The sequence below is a fragment of the Zootoca vivipara genome, chromosome 8, assembly GCF_963506605.1.
Source record: "Zootoca vivipara chromosome 8, rZooViv1.1, whole genome shotgun sequence".
In the NCBI taxonomy this organism is placed as follows: Eukaryota; Metazoa; Chordata; class Lepidosauria; order Squamata; family Lacertidae; genus Zootoca; species Zootoca vivipara.
Window position 1 is genome coordinate 33,753,303 of NC_083283.1, and position 17,532 is coordinate 33,770,834.

At 42.7% G+C, this 17,532-nt stretch overlaps 1 protein-coding gene across 13 annotated transcripts in view; it reads right to left on the minus strand.

The window, feature by feature from the left end:
- Window positions 1-14,070, minus strand: part of SGK3 (serum/glucocorticoid regulated kinase family member 3) — a 61,996-nt gene extending 47,926 nt beyond the window's left edge. For 7 of the 13 annotated variants that reach the window (XM_035124805.2, XM_035124801.2, XM_035124799.2 and 4 more), the window contains exon 1: window positions 13,176-13,910. The gene's annotated coding sequence lies outside the window, so the exon portion shown is untranslated. The other 6 variants (XM_060277775.1, XM_035124802.2, XM_060277772.1 and 3 more) reach the window with 3 other exon arrangements.
- Between the last annotated feature and the right edge of the window lie 3,462 nt (window positions 14,071-17,532).

Consider the following 17,532-nt stretch of genomic DNA (forward strand, 5'->3'; position numbering starts at 1 on the left):
ACAAAATGGTTCTCTCTTTAATGCTCAGCTGTGTAATATGAATTCTAAATAAAAAGGAATTCGTGTGTGGAAAAATTGATACTGGTAATTAGGTTTAGATCATTTTTAAAAGATATATAGCATTCCAAAAAGATTAGAAACGTTAAAGTTTTGCTTATTTTGCTTTAAACAGTTATAAAAGGATACTTAAAGTTCATTCTCATGACCACATTGATATGATGGTGATGTTGCAAAGGCACAGCTAACTGACCTTTGGCCATGATAATTAGTCATTTGTTTGCTTCAACATGGCACCTCCTGCCAGCTCCCTACACCTCCTGCTTGAATCCATCTTCTAAAAGCTGTTGTCAAAAAAACCCAGTTACTCCACCCTCAATGCCCCAAATGCCATTACATTAGGAGGCTGAACTTTGTGTTAGAGTAATTATGAATTACACAGATGGTGGTCAAATATGCTTCTGTGGAGAGATGCTACATCTTAGTAGGAGTTTCCATTATCTTGGTATCAGAGATAGCTCTTTACTCCCCAAATCCACTCTGAATATCGCTTCACAAGTAAAATATGAGAATGCTTGAAATTTGTGCCAGCTCTGCAGGGCAAGCACAGAAATTCCACAGGCATCTCCAAATAGGTTTGCATTGCCAAGAAATGCCATTAGAGTCAAAGTAAGGTGATAAGGAAATCTTACTCCAGCATATAACAAATGAGGCCTTTAAAATAAATGAAGTCGAGCTGTACTTGAATACCTCCTGACAGATCTAATCAGGCCTCCCTTGCACTAATGAGTGACTATTCATCACTTTGAGACAGTGTCCCAATGAGCTGAGAATCTAGCAACCCAATCAACTTATTTAGCCTACTGTTGAATTTGCTGTTGAAGTTGCCATCCATTTTGCATTTTCAACAGAGGCTTGACAGCCATCTGTCAGGAATAATAACAACAACAACAACAACAACAACAACAACAACAACAACAACAACAACAACAACATTAAAAGCTTCCCTAAACAGGGCTGCCTTGCGATGCCTTCTAAAGGTCTGGTAATTGGTATTCTCTTTGACCTCTGGTGGGAGGGCATTCCACAGGGTGGGTGCCACTACCGAGAAGGCCCTCTGCCTGGTTCCCTGTAACTTGGCTTCTCATAGCGAGGGAACCGCCTGAAGGCCCTCGGCGCTGGACCTCAGTGTCCGGGCAGAACGATGGGGATGGAGCATAGCTGCCAAGTTATCCCTTTTTTACAGGGATTTTCCCTTATGCTGAATAGGCTTCCTCGTGAGAAAAGTGAAAACTTGGCAGCTATGGGATGGAGACGCTCCTTCAGGTATACTGGACCGAGGCCAAATGCTTTGATGTTGTTTCCTGCTTGGCAGGGGGTTGGACTGGATGGCCCTTGTGGTCTTCCAACTATGATTCTATTATTCTAACTCTTGCTATGAGATATGGGGGGAAACTTCCTCAGCTTCCTACTGTTCCCAATTTATAAGGTTGGCCTAGCAATGTCTAACCCATCTTTAATATTTAAGAAGTCAAAAATCACATGCAGATTAGAAACAGAAGACAGATAATTTAAAGGCTCACCCAAAAATCAGTATTGCTAATGTAGGGCCAAACTAGATGTCCCATACATTTATAAGGGAGAAAGCTCCATTCGTTATATACGGAAATCTAGAATTCAGGTGATTCAAAATGAAAATTAGGCTGTTGGATCATGTTATAATCCTATTTGCTATCCTTGAAGTTCACTTGTCCATGTTGTACAGTGGTACCTCGGGTTACAAACACGATCCATTCTGGGATGCAGTTTGTAACCTGAAACGGTCATAAACCGAAGCGCCATTTTGCGCATGTGCAAACCGTGCGCACCGCTTCTGCGGATGTGCAGACCGCGTGCACGGCAAAAATACTTCTGGGTTTGCGGAGTTCGTAACCCGAGGTACGACTGTATCTGAGATACTTGCAACTCTGACAGCCATATAAATAGTGGAACTAAGGGGCAGTGATGGGGCAGGCCACATCACTTCTCCCTGATCCTAACTCCTCATTGGCCTTGAATGTTTTTGCCTGGTTTAAATGTGCCCTTGAACTCTGTCATGAATTCTTCTGTAGAAAGAAACCTACTGTACAAACATTAAAAATGAACATTTGTTGCTCTGCCTGCTTTTGCTTCTGGCCCAATCCACCACTGGCATGTGGCCCCCCAAAAGGCTGCCTAGAAAGGAATGTGGCCCCCAGGCTGGAATTTTTTTCCTCACCCCCGGTGCAAAGGATAGCCTACTTCCACTCCCACTTTATAGAGAACGGAACAAACAGGTGTTTTAACACAGTTTCTCCATTTCTAGTTTTGCTCTCACCTAAATAGATGGCTGCATAACTCACTCCCTTGCTTCAAAGTTGTTATACCAATACACACACATGCAGAAACTGGACACTCAACATACCTGCTTCTCACTTTTGTGGCCATAGTTGTGCATGAATGCTATTGTCTGTGACTGATCAATTTGCACAGCCTAGGAGACTGTCAATATCTGTTACAGGCTCGAATAGTTTTAGCCCAAATTTAGTTTTAAATTTCAGGTTTGTTTTTCAGTATCTACCAGGAGAACAGCAGATTTGCAAACAAGATTAAGAAGAGTTGCTTACCAGGGTTTGACTTGGGGATGAGCAGCTTTGCAGCACTCTACAAGTACAAGGGCACCACTGTTTTCATCCAAATGTAGAATAATTCTGGGATTCATAGCCATGCCAGCCTAAACTTTGCTCTGAAGAAAGCCTTTGTTTTCAAATAACATCAGTGTTTGGCAGCAGATGAGTGCATGAAGAATCCTATTCATCTCCTGTGCAACGTACTAACAACCCTTCTTTTAAAAATGGAGGCACAATTCCTCCCTTCCCCCTTATACACACTCTGGTTCAATGGCAATGCAGAATATTATTACGGATTAAAAATGCTTTACTGACAACTCAGTAAATTACAGAAAATGACTGTGTCCTATTGCTCTTTTCTCTCTACAGCTGTGTTAGTGCTTTGTAAATCCCCTCGGTAAAATCCAGCTAAGTCATCTGCAAAGTAGATCCACTGAAATCAATTGACCTAAGTATCTGAAACCCATGGATTTCAATTAGTCTAATAATAATAAATAATATTTTTATTATTTGTACCCTGCCCATCTCACTGGGTCGCCCCAGCCACTATGGGTGGCTTCCAACAAATATAAAAGCATAAAACATCAAACATTAACAACTTCCCTATACAGGCCTACCTTCAGATGTCAACTTTAAGTATGACTAATGTTGTATATCACCCATTGTAAGCTGCTTGAGTATTTATGTCCTTACACTCTTGTCTAGAGCCCACTTACCTGAAAGCCATCTCCTGTCAATTACAATGAGGGAGGTTGTGGAAAGAGGCAGTAAGACATCAACTGCCTCTTCCACAAGAAATTTGTCGGGGTTCAAACAGAAAAAAAGAAGAAGTAGAGGAGCAACAACTTTTACATAATTAAAAATAGCACTGTACAGTAGATTAATCATATTCAGTTTTCAGCTGACAGCAGTGAATATGTCCTCTGGGCAAATGATTTACTGTTGTATCTCTTAATGCTCCACATTCCTTTCCCTGGAAAATTGGATAATATTTAGATACTTAGATATAATCCACAATAGCTTACAGGTTGCTTTTAAAAACCAAATGTGCTGGCGTAGTAGCAAGCTTCCAGCAGCAGGAAGCTTTTACAGTCATTGCAACCCGTGTCACTGCATAGGTAGCTGACAAACCGCCTGTTTATTTCAATAAAACTTCAGAACCATCTCTGCACCGAGGTACGTCTCACCTCAGGGAGGAAAGTGAAAACATGCTTCTTTTGCCAGGCTTTTGGAAGTGAAGAGGTGTAGTCTTTCTGAGGGCAGCTTTTTATCATACCCTCTGCTGTTTTATGTTATTTCAGGGCTCATCCACATTTACGCTTGTTCTAGGCATGGGTCAGAGAGATCTGTCTTTTGTCCTGAGGGTTGACGTTTGTTCTGATTCAGCGGTAAACAGCAGGTTTTCCCAGAAAAAGCAGTAGGAGAAAAGAAAAACCTCTCGGACCCATGCCTAGAAATCACAGAACAAGCCGAAGTGTGGATGAGTCCTCACTTTATGCTGTTTCTATTTTGTGCTGAAGTTTTAATCGTTTTTAAGACTCTGCATTGATGTCTTTTAATATGTTGTACACCACCTGGTGTAGTATAGCAACACCTACATAAATATTCACTCTCCTTTACACACACACAAACTCACCACAATTCATTTGCAACCCAACCCAAAGAGCAACAGGATTTGAAGTTGGCATGCATGCACTGACACATTTTTAACTGCTTCCTCGATCCTTTTAGTTGCCACATCTTTGCTATGTAGGCAACCAAAGAAAGGGTGTGATACATCTTAAGTTTCTGGAGGGAGCTTAAACACACACAAGACGTTGAGAAGGACTTCCTACCCACTTCAGCATATATCCTTCTACTGTCGGCCCATTTCTCTACTCCAACAGGCCCTGCTCATTTGGCGATTCAGATGCAGCTCCCAACCAGAAATCCAAACTTTTATCCAAACTTTTCTCATAATTTCTACATGCTAGACTCATTATCCCCTTCACTGCATTTTGTCTGCAGAGTCTATATGGGCTCCGGATGGAGTCATTTGCGGATGGGGCTGCAGTAACCTTTCCCAGAGTTTCAGCCAAAAAAGCAAGGGCCTGTATCGTAATACAATACTTTTTATTTACTGCAGGACAAGAGAACAGTGTCCAGGAGTAACACAGGATGCCATTGCATTGACATGTGAGGCAGGAAGTGAGACAGCTGTGCCCATCAGGCTCCTCCTCTTCCCCAAGCAGCCACTGGGGAAGGTGCTAAGGTGTGCGGTCAATATCATAGGTCATAAAAAGAGTGCCTTAAAATCCCAAGTGTTAAACTGACATAATTAAGGGCGTGGAGGAAGCAGGCTTCCTGGTTTGAGGCAGCTGCACAGCCCACTCAGTCAATTGTAAGGGCTGGAATTATATTTTCCTTTCATTAACAGTTGCTTCCTGCGCAGTCGCGCTAAACGTCCAAGACTAAAGCAACCCTAATTCAGAACCAGATCCACTTAAAGCCATAGCAGATTTCATTCAGAAGATGAATTACTAGAACAATAAGAAAACCTTGCCTCTCGGAGCAGTTTCATACAATGGCCCACATGCTTTGCTTATTGCACAGTAAACAGTAACAGGTAGGTAGCCGTGTTGGTCTGAGGCGAAACAAAATAAAAAAATTCCTTCAGTAGCACCTTGCAGTCATTAACAGTCATTAACAGTCATCAACAGGTTTACCACTCCTATCAGCCCATCACCCATTCCCATCACCCCCACCCCCTGAATATACATAAGGGTCTGGTGGCTTCTGTTTCAGTGTATCTGATGAAGTGTGCATGCACACGAAAGCTCATACCAAAATAAAAACTTAGTTGGTCTTTAAGGTGCTACTGAAGGAATTTTTTTATTTTGTAGTAAACAGTAAGTGAGAGCAAGCAGCTAACATGCTAAAACTTGAGGCAGTGAAGAGGACACAGAGATTTTACCTCAAACACCAAATACTTTCATTGCCTTCCTCTACAATGTTATAGTAAAATCACAAAGCTGAAGGATTAGACAGGGTTCATGAACAGCACCCAGTGTTCCCAGCCCTATATAGGGACCCAGTTCACATGCAACTTGCCAAACCATGACTTTGTGTGAATGACCATGATTTGGTTTACACTTACATCCAAAACCTGGTTCATGGTTTGTGTCACTCCACACACTCCAAACCCTTTATTCCTTGTGGTTCATCTCAGGGAGACAAGCCACAATCCTAGGTTTGGATGTACAGTGGTACCTTGACTTATGAATTTAATGCGTTCTGAACTCACATTCGTAAGTTGAAAAAAATTGTAAGTCAAATCCCATAGGAATGCATTGGGAGAAAAAATTCGTAAGTCAAAGCAACCCTATCTAAAAATTCGTAAGTAGAAAAAATCCTATCTAGCCCGCATCCAAGATGGCGGACGGAGCTCCGTTCATAAGTCGAAACATTTGTAAGTCGAGTCATTCGTAAGTCGAGGTACCACTGTAATGCTAAGTCAAACCATCACTTTGCCCTGGGTACATACATACAGTCATACCTCGGTTTAATTACGCTTCGGTTTGAGTACTTTCAGTTTAAGTACTCTGCGGACCGTCTGGAACGGATTAATCCACTTTCCATTACTTTCAATGGAAAAGTTCGCTTCAGGTTACGTACGCTTCAGGTTAAGTACAGACTTCCGGAACCAATTGTGTACTTAAACCGAGGTACCACTGTACATACATACATTGTTTTATTTGTATGCCACCTTTCCACAGCAAACCATGCTCAAGGGGGCTTACAACATGCAAAATGCAACATAGCAATAGTAGTCATAAACAATAAATATAACATTTTTAAAATAAACAACCAAACTAAACAATTTCCACATAAATCACAAGATCGATTCTAAACTATAGAGACTAGACAAACACAACAACAGCAACAACAGCCTGACCCCACCAAAAAAACCCCAACAACACCCAGGCATAGCAGTAGTGGGACTGGGCTCTGTGAGTCCACCAAATATTTGCTCATTTGTGCTGAGCCTCAGGTTGACTTAGTATTACATGTTAAGTGAGCATTATGTTCTCAGTTTAACACCTGATTTTGCGATGTGTGAAAACTTAAGTCTTCACCTAACACAGGAGATAAAACCGTGCTGGATAGAAATAGCCATCTGAAATCACTGAAGTGAAAAACAGGATCCTCTGCCTAGAAACTAGGTACAATTAACATGACCCAAGTAGCCTGCATTCTTCTGTAACACCACTTTCATTAGAGCACAGCAGGTCTTTTCCCCTCACTGATCACTTGGCGACTGAACTTTTATGCACCATTTGTTCCATCTCAGGATCAAATATAAAAAGACAACAATAAGGGTTTTATTTTATTTTAAAATGTCTTTTTAATATTTCTTTAATCTATCATAGTAGATTGTGATGATTAGCTCAGTTTTCTTTTAAATTTTGCACACAAGAACCATTTCATGTTACTGAAGGCAAAACCTAAACCACAAGCAGAGAAGTGATTAAGGTGAGGAGAGTCTTTTGAAAGGCAGCGTCATACAATTATTTTGTCATACTGTACTCCATTCCTCCTCAGGCGACAAGTCTCATCTTGTTTTATATACAGGTAGGTAGCCGTGTTGGTCTGCTGTAGTCGAAACAAAATAAAAAAAATCCTTCCAGTAGCACGTTAGAGACCAACTAAGTTTGTCATTGGTATGAGCTTTCGTGTGCATGCACACTTCTTCAGATACCATGCACATGGAAGCTCACACAAATGACAAACTTAATTGGTCTCTAAGGTGCTACTGGAAGGAATTCTTTTATTTTGTTATATATACAGTTATTGAAAGAAAATCTGCAGGGTGTCAGGGCTGGCCTGATCATACAATCAAATATAGCAGTTACAAAGCCAAAGGGGGGGGGAGCTGCCATGGAAGCCACATCCCTTACAACATTTGTTTATTTATTTGCGTTTACATCCCACCTTTTCCTCCACAGAGCTCAAGCTTCTCCTTCTCATTTGCTCCCCACAACAACCCTGTCAGGTAAGTTAGGCTGAGAGGCAGTGACAGGCCCAAAGTCACTCAGGGAGTCTCATGGCTGAGTGGAGCTTTGAACCCTGGTCTCTGAAGTGCTAGTTCAATACTCTTAACCAGGGGCCAGCAAGCTTTTTCAGCCGTGGACTGGTCCACCGTCCCTCAAACCATGTGGTGGGCCGGACTATATTTTGAAAAAATAAATAAAAATGAACAAATTCCTATGCCCTACAAATAACCCTGAGATGCATTTTAAATAAAAGGACATATTCTACTCATGTAAAAACACGCTGATTCCTGGACCGTCCATGGGGCGGATTGAGAAGGCGGTTGGGCTGCATCTAGCCCACAGGCCTTAGGTTGCCTACCCCTGCTCTTAACCACTACATCACACTGGCTCCTGAATTGCAGGAGAGGCCATTTCCATCATGTGTATTTACATGCAGACTTTTTATCTTACAATCCTCTGTTTCGTTTATAGGGTTGCCAGACTCAATAGTGGACAGGACTTCTGTGCCTTTAATTGCCCTGCTCTCTTTTGAGTCTGGAAACCTTAAAGAGAAACCAGCAGACCCTTTGTTTAATTTCCAAGCAAAGGGTCTGCTGGTTTCTCTTTAAGGTTTCCAGACTCAAAAGAGAGCAGGGCAATTAAAGGCACAGAAGTCCTGTCCACTATTGAGTCTGGCAACCCTATTCGTTTAAAGGAGCCTGGGGCATGCTGCTTAAATTGTGTGGTTCAGCCACATGGGGAAGGAAAACTCTTTGGCTGGGTACCCGGGTGCCAGCCAAAGCAGAAGTGTCACCCTGACTGCATGCAACAGAGCAAGTTGACAATATCCCCTGGCACTGCAGGAATTTTTATTTACCTCTTTTTCAAGTTCTGACACCTCTGTCTTTTCAGCTCTGTTTCTATTCCCAGAAATGTCATAAAAACCTTTTTAAAAAACAGAAAAATGTTATATTCCTGATCAGACATAATTACAAGTTGAGGAAGACGGTGGGAAACCAGCTCTCAGATTTCCCTCCGGGCAGAATCTATCCTAACACCTCCACCTACTGTAAAGTTAGTTTTCTTAGTAAAAGAAAAATATGTAACACTTCCCAGTAAATCATTCTTTCTTTCGGAGGATTTTACAAAGAGGTAAATGCTGTGTTTACTCCTAGAGAGCAGAAAGATTACCTCATTCTCCAAGAACTGGCTAGAGATAATTTACCAGAGGTAAACAATAATCTAATGGGGATAAGTTTGCTTTTCTTGCACAGCCCAGTCTTAGACAGTTATATGCATATCTTAAGCCATTTGTGCCTAGGTGCCCCTATGCAAAGGCTGGACTGCCTGAGTATTTGGGGCAGTGGGAGGGGTGTGAGAAAGGAAGAGGGAGAGAGAGATGACATATACTAGACAAATAAATTTGGAAGTAGTCTTCAAGAGAAAACTACTTGCATGAGACAAACGGCAATGTGGGAATAGTGGGGGAGTGAAGGAAAACATGGTAACAACATATCAAAGTTCAAGGCCATTGCATCACCACTGAAATACCCAAATAGGTTGAATGGCTATTTCAGCATGGATACTGTACCAGTGGGTTTTTTGCAATCGCATGAGGTTGGACTAGACAACCTCTGAGATGCCTTCCAACTATAGAGTTTTTATTTTTTTAATGTTACACTGATTGAGAGGGCTTGGGGCACATAACCCTGAACACTTATATCAGCCGTGGGGAAATATTGGCAAACTCGCAGTTCCCTTCATTCTCAGCCAGCATATCCGAAAGGTTGATGGGAGCTGCAGTACACTAACATCTGGCAACTCACAGGTTCCCCACTGCTGACTTACATGCTGACTCAATAAGCCAGTTACTAACTGGAACTCTTCATGTGCCTCAAGATTGTATGTGTAATTCGGCTTGCTCTGAACAAGGGTGGTCCTGTTGCAAAGAAATAGGAGAAAGCCTAAGGCTAAGCTAAGAGAAGTATTAGCAGTTCCTGCCATAAATCCTCTTCACAGTAGTTAAGGAGTATTTCCCACCCAAAATAATAGATCTTGTATACATATGCCTAATTATTCCTCCACACCCAGAACCATGCCATAGATAATGCAGGTAATGCCTCTAATTTGCCCATTAATTATTCCTTGCAAGTAGCAGATTTCATCTAGCAAGCATAAAGGTAAAGGTACCCCTGACCATTAGATCCAGTCGCAGATGACTCTGGGGGTTGCGGGGCTCATCTCGCTCTATACACCGAGGGAGCCGGCGTTTGTCCACAGACAGTTTCCGGGTCATGTGGCCAGCATGACTAAGCCGCTTCTGGCGAACCAGAGCAGCACACGGAAACGCCGTTTACATTCCCGCTGTAACGGTACCTATTTATCTACTTGCACTTGACGTGCTTTCAAACTGCTAGGTGGGCAGGAGCTGGGACCAAACAACGGGAGCTCACCCCATCGCAGGGATTTGAACCGCCCTTCGCCGACCTTCTGATCAGCAAGCCCTAGGCTCTGTGGTTTAGACCACAGTGCCACCCACGTCCCTCTTACTCTTCCCCAATTAAATGAAGCAGCCTCAATTGCATTACCTGAGAAATAAAAGCTTAATTCCTGCGACATAGTTTAGCTAATCATATCATGCTTAAGAGGAAAGACGACCCTGTTGCAAGTCTGTGGCATGAAAATTTAAATGTCATGACCAGTGACTGCTGACTGCACCTATCTTCTGCTGTCCTATTAAATTATTATTATTATTATTATTATTATTATTATTATTATTATTATAGAAAACAAACCCTGCCTTTTGTAGTGCAACATGCTTTCTGTCGAGCCCTGTGATGATAATGAGATCACCTTGTGTACTCGAGTTAATGCTAATTCGATAAGCATTTTCCTATAAACAGACCTCTCCTGCACACCCAAGCTTTTAAACTTTTATGGAATCTTCGAGGATTTTTCTTCTTCAATACACTCTGACCCCGTGGGACCACTGCGGGAGCTTTTCACATTGGCTAGACCCCTTGCCTTTCTTCCCTATTCCCTTGTCTCTTAATCATGTTTGCTATTTTCCTGTCTGGACCATGTAGGACTTGTAAGACAGCATGTGACAGTCTCATTCTAAAAGGGTGTTCACTGCTGTGTTTATAGCTTTTGATGGAGGGTTCCTAGAAACCCATGGTGGAATCAGATGCATCCACAATAAGCCTGAGCCTAATCAGGGACAGGAAAGCTTGAAACCCAGATCAAATAAATAAATAAATCTGGGTAGTAGCAGTAGTACAGTATACTGCCCTTCATCCGCAGGTATCGGGGCAGTTCACAACATACAGGTACAGGGAGCTGTCCACTACACCAACTGACAACTAAGCACCTCTTAAAACCCCCACACCCAGTGACATTTGTATCCCAACAAGTCACAGTGAAAATCCAGTCAACTGTATTGAGCTTATGTTCTAGGCAAAGTGGGTTGGGATAGCCTGTGTTTTGCCTTGCATTGAACTAACCATTTCTGTTCCCATAGCACAGCAGAGCCAATTTTTACTTACTTTCAGCCATTTTCTGCAGATGAATATATTATAACAACAAATTGGGGTAATTCTCCTAAGCCATGGCAATATTAGCATATATTGGGTCTTAGTGATATGCCCCAAATATGCAAAATGACATTGGTATTCAGTAGTCATGTCTACTGCAATGGGATCTTTCGTGTCCACTTAACAACCCCAAAGGAATACTTCTGTGAACATGTGTAAGAAGATGCAGGTTTACATACATGTGCATGGACACATCAGCAGATCTGGCAACACAAGTGGGTAAAGTTTTTGATCTGCAAGTAGAATAGGAACATAGGCAGCTCCCCTATGGCCCATTTAGCTTAGTATTGTCTACAATGATTGGCAGTGGCTCTCCAGGATTTCAGACCATGGTGGTCTCATCCAGCCCTACTTGGAGATGTCAGGGAATGAAAAAGAGACCTTCTGAATGCAGCACACATGCTCTATCACTGAGCAATAACTCTTCCCCAAATTTGGAGAGATTGGGATTATTCATATTTATTACACTGATCTGTGTCAATCTGGTATTTTATGATTTTGAGTTTATTGTCTTTAGTATCACTAGTCATCCCAGAAAGGGCAGTATTAAACAAACATCCTAGTAACTACTAAATGACATTTTTGCTGTACCTCTTATGCCCTTTTGTGATATGCACAGAAAGAGATGCTGGTAGATTGCACTCTGAACCATTAATATTTACATTAACTCAAATGTAGCTCAACGAACAATTATGTATTTTGCAATAAATACAGCAAGACGTTCAGGTTTATGTCAAACAGACCCCAATAATGATAAGTAGGAAATATTCGATTTAAATTCCTCTAGAAAAGACAAGATACACAGTAACACACATACATAACCGAGAGTCAAAGCAGAGGTGATTAGGCTGTGATCAGGGTGGAGAGTCCTATACATTTTGCATTACAATTTCTTTAAATAATTTTGAAAGTAACTTGTTTCTTAATCACTGTGGGCATACTTTGTTTTACACATCACCACCACCACTTATTTTTCAGAAAATCCAGTTGCTACTTATAACTTTTAATAAGAGACAAATAGAAATATAAGAAGCTTCTGCATGGTTGACTACACAATGGATTTGAGAGAGACCGGGGCTTTGTAAAACCACTCAGTCCCTCAACAGACACAAGCTGAGAAGAGCCCACTAACTGAACCAAACAGCCAGGAAATTTGAGATTAAAGTTCAGCAGTGTAATCTTATATTTACACTCAAATGGAAAGTAGGCTTCCTCTAGGATTATCTCCTCTTTCCTCATCCTGTACATCAATTTCATAAAACAGACAAGAAAAAAAAGAGCCTGCATAGAAAGTCTGCCCTAAAGAGTTTACCTCAGCAATCATTGACCTCTCTGGCAACTAACCAAGAGCAGAAGTATGGGAAAGTGTTTGCAACATGCTTTTCAGATCACTTTCCTATATTGTTCATGCCTTGTGACCAAGTTCTTCCGCATAAATTCCCACATTACATTACAAAACAGACAATAGCAATAATAACAACAATAACCACAACAACTAAGTAATAGAAAATTAAGAGCAAAAGAGAGGACAGTAATGGTGCTGATAATAATACACAAAATAATACAAGATCACCAGTTAAGAGAAAAAGAGGATAATCACCATCTCAGTCATTACTTAGTAAATAACGAGTGCTTGTGGGACATTATGCACATGAAAGCTCATACCATTGACAAACTTAGTTGGTCTCTAAGGTGCTACAGGAAGGAATTTTTAATATATTTTGTAGTCTATTCAGAGTAATTCTGTGGGTAGAATAAAGGAACTCAACATTTACTTCAAATTCACCCTCCTTTGGAGTACTACTACTACTAATAATAATAATAAAATCAAACATTAAAAACTTCCCGATACAGAGTAGAAACCACATGCCACAGGCCTCAACCCTGACAATCCCCAGGGCTCAAATTAAGCCCTATGATCTTACCTTATTTGAGATGGATTGTTTAGGCGAGAGAGAAAAAGACGTTCGCTCAACACCTCAGTTACAGCTCAGAGAAGCAAGCAAGGTTTCGGATTTAAAGCAGCCTCCGACTCCGGTGGCTTTGACACCAACAGCACCACGATCCTGGGCAAGTCCACACAGAAGGAAACCCAGCTGAGTTCAAAGAGACTCCCACAAAAGCGCGCGCAGGACTGCAACGCCAAAAGTCCGGGGCCACTTGATTCTCCAACCAGCAACGAGTGCCTTCTTGCTCAATGGCCCCGTTTGCAACATGCAGAGAGCTGCTCTACGTTTAACGGCTCCCTCCCTCCCTCCCGGTCGTACCTCCTCTTGCCCAGCCCAACATCGCGCTTCCCCGCCGAGAGATAACAAACCCTCCCCCCGTCTCCTTTCCTCGCGTCCTTTCTGTACTCTCCCTGCCCTGGCTCGTTTCCTTACTGACGTGTCAGCAGCAGGGGGATCATCGAGCAGCAGGCGGAGAGAGACCCGCACCCAGACTTCCAAGCGGGAAGCCTCCCCAGTGGGCAGCCCGGATGGGGAGCCCCACCCAAGCCCAGCTCCCTGACTCCCCGCACTCGCACGTCGGAGCTTTAGTCCTCCAACCTCTGGGGGTGAATCTCGTGCCACCGCCACCTCCTCCCTGCCAGCACTTTTTCGCTCCGCTCCTGACGGTGCGCAGTGCAAGGAAGGGCCCGCCCGGCAAGTCCTGTCCCGAAACGCCAACCTACCTTAAGTTTGCACCGGGTCCGAGGACGGCGGCTGCAACTTCTGCTGCTGCTGCGGCTGCAACAACAAGCGGAGGCGCCATGCAGCTTCTCCCGCTGCGAGACGCTCAGAACGGATGGCGGGGTCACCCGAGGACGAGTTTCAGCGTTTAGGTGCATGTGACGCGGAACTGGCGGGACGTCTCGCCACCTGGTGGGCGGTTACGACCCATGCAGGCCCCTGCTCGACTTCCTTCTGCAAAAACCAGCACCGTTCAAACGCTTGGGCACTGGGACGTTGCCCGCCCGGGAGAGAGAAAGGGCCCAGTGCCTTTTAATGGGTGTCTGGGCGGCGCAGGCAGAAATTCAACAGGTATATCACCTGTTGCACCTTATCACAGCCTCCCCGTGCCAGGAAAATGCTGGCTGTTAAAAGGAAGCATTCTCTTGAGGCCGTTCTTTTATTTATACTGTACTGTATTTAAAATTATGAGCAAATAGTTATAAAGATAGAAAATGCTGCTCACCTTTTAGTTATTATTTTTTTTGGCAGCTTATGCCATTCTTGTTTAGACAAGCCTACCCAGGTACTTAGAAAGTGGAGGTAATTTTAATTTATTTTAGTATTTTAACTTTTGGATGATTTAAAGTGAATGCTTCTCAATTTTATTTTTTCCTCTTTTTGAAAGAAGGATTTTTTAAAAAAAACAACAATCAAACAGTGTATAAATTTTATGGAATAAATAACTATAAAGTTATTGGCAGTCTAAAGAGAGAGAAAGGGAGTGAGAAACACTCAAGTTAACGATAAAATTAAAAGTAGCAGTAAAAGTAAAAGTAGCATCAGATATTTCTGTTTGTGGTTAACATGTGTTTTTTTATTATTATTTTTAAAAAAGACTTGAGGGTAAAAAGCTCACTGCGTGGCACCAAAAGCATTACAGTGTGGAAACCAGGAAGGTTCGTAGCTGATTGGTAGAGCATCAGTGTTGTAATCAAAAAGTTGCAGGCTTAACCCCTGGAATCTCCAGGTAGGGATCAGGGATTTCCCCCATCTGAAACCCTGGACAGCTACTGACAGTTAGCATGCTGACTACAATACCATAGTCTGATTCAAGACAGCTTCCTATGTTCCTCTGTCACTACAGAGAGTGCTCTATAGACATGATGCTGCCATCAAAAAGCCCCTCTTCCCAATCACCACCCACCACGCTTCAGTCCGTGGAAACGCCCTGCAACAACCCCCTTTTCCACTCAGCTGCCAGGCCCTTTGAACCCATGGAAACAAGTGGACATAAACGAAAGTGATAAAGCACGTTCCTTGCTCTGTGAAGGTGCAAGGCATGCGCATTATGTTTCCTTTCATCGACATAATATTTGGTAATGTCGCTCGCTTTTCACAGCAGCTTGAGTTATCAGCCTATGTAGGGCACCTTTGTTAGTCGCCTTTACCTCAAGACTTATCTTTTAACTTAGGCCTTGTGGGGGCAGAGAATGGACTTTAAATCATAGAATAGTACGAGTTGGATGGGACCTCGAGGATCATCTAGTCTAACCCCTGCAATTCAGGAATCTCCACTAAAGCGTACATGACTGATGGCCATCCAACCTCTGCTTAAAAGCCTCCAATTAAGGACTTGGTTTGCTGCTGAGATATATACTGTATGGGGTTTTTGTCAGTTTTGCTGAATGAATTGGTTTAGTTATCGGTTTATGATATTTAGTGTTTTAATATGACTGCTGCAAACCACCCTGTGAATACTGACAGCTAAAAGGCAGTCTAAAAATACAGGGACAAATAAAAGCAATAGTAAGGCAGGCAACTTCCAAGTTGTCTACCAGCTGCTGGGAACAACAGAAGGCTGTTGCCCACTCCCTGAGCACAGTTTTCTGGGCTTCCTCAATAGTCTCGAGCTATTCAGTTCTTTATGCTTAAGCCAAGAAATTGTTTCTATAACTACATTTAGCACTAATAGATACATTAATGGCTTGAGACCACTGAGGAAGCCCAGAAAACTGCTCAGGGAGTAGGCTATCCGCCAACCCCAATAAATTGGCCCTGTCGGGGGAGAAATAACAGCTCTTCAATTTTATGGACTGCTAGGGCGAAACAGGGATAGAATGTCTTCCATCTGCACTTCACAGCTACCTGGAACATCATTGAACTTACCTACCTGCTTCTTGAACTAACCAAAAAAGAAGGAAAAAAACAAAAATTGAGTCAAGAAGTTGTAAGAACTTAGTAAAATCTGACATTGCAAGTTCACTTTATTTTAGATAGCTTATAAGTTTTCATGGCACTTTGTAAGTAGTTGTCTTATTCACACAAACTTGATAAATGGTGAAAAATTGTTTTTGAACAAGAATATTAATTGTGTGAACAATTGTTGCCTTAATACAGGCATAGGCAACTCGGCCCTCCAGATGTTTTGGGACTACAATTCCCCTCATCCCTGACCACTGGTCCTGTTAGCTAGGGATGATGGGAGTTGTGGTCTCAAAACATCTGGAGGGCCGAGTTTGCCTATGCCTGCCTTAATGTTCTGCTTGTGAGCTTCCCAGAGGCATCTGAATGTCATTGTGCGAAACCAGATCCTGGATGATTAGGAACATTGGTCTGATCCAGCAACTGATCCAACACTGGTCCCAAAGACTCCCAGTGTCACTGCTTACTACTGTAAATTCATGTTGCTGCAGAGCCTCTCCACAAAGACAAAGTGGGATATCCTTGCATGTACATGGAAAATACAAAAGTCTTTTTTTTAATAAAATAAAATAAAACAACAACCAGTTTCAGACTTAGTTTCCGATCAGCGAATCAGGAATATTAGGCCACAGGTGCTTTGCTGGTTTCTTCTAGTTTGTCCTTGAACAAGGCATTTGGATTGTGGGGACAACTCTGCATCTTTCAACAAGAATAATCTCATGTGGAAACAACAGCAAAAAACCATTAGTACACATCCAATGTGCAACTGAGCCATATGGGCATGTGGGCAATCTTATGGCGATCTCTAAAGTTGTGGGAATGGATAGGGTAAGCACTATAATGCACTTTTAAATGCTGTGGAAATTAAATTCAGGCTAGTCTATATATATATATATGTAAAAAGGACATGTGGGTTTCTGTCCACTTTTCTCTGAAACCGCTTCACCGATTCCATTCAAATTTGAACACAACGTCCAAAGCGAATGTCCGAAGGCTCTTATAAAGTTTTCAAATACAGATGTCACACCTCCGCCAGGTGAAACCCCCCAAAAACCCTGTTCCAGAACATACCACTCCGCCAAAAGTGCATGCTGGGAAAAGAACCAGGTTGCAAACCAGCGCCCTCTAGCAGCGGCTACACTGGTACTACACCTATAGAACCTTCCCTCTAAACAGCACCTCGGCTGCCGTTTACATACGAGGCCGAAGCCTTAACAGACTAGGCCAAATGGAGGCTGAAGCCTTTACAGACTAAGCCAAATGGAGGTACTGACTCGCCGGGGTGGGGTGGGGCAGGGGACGGGATAGGTCAGGACACGGAGGGTGGGGGGAGGAGGGGGCGGGATACATCATGGATTGGCACAGGGTGGGGGCAGTCACAGGGATTAGCCACAGCAACGCGTGGCAGGGCCAGCTAGTTTCAAATAAA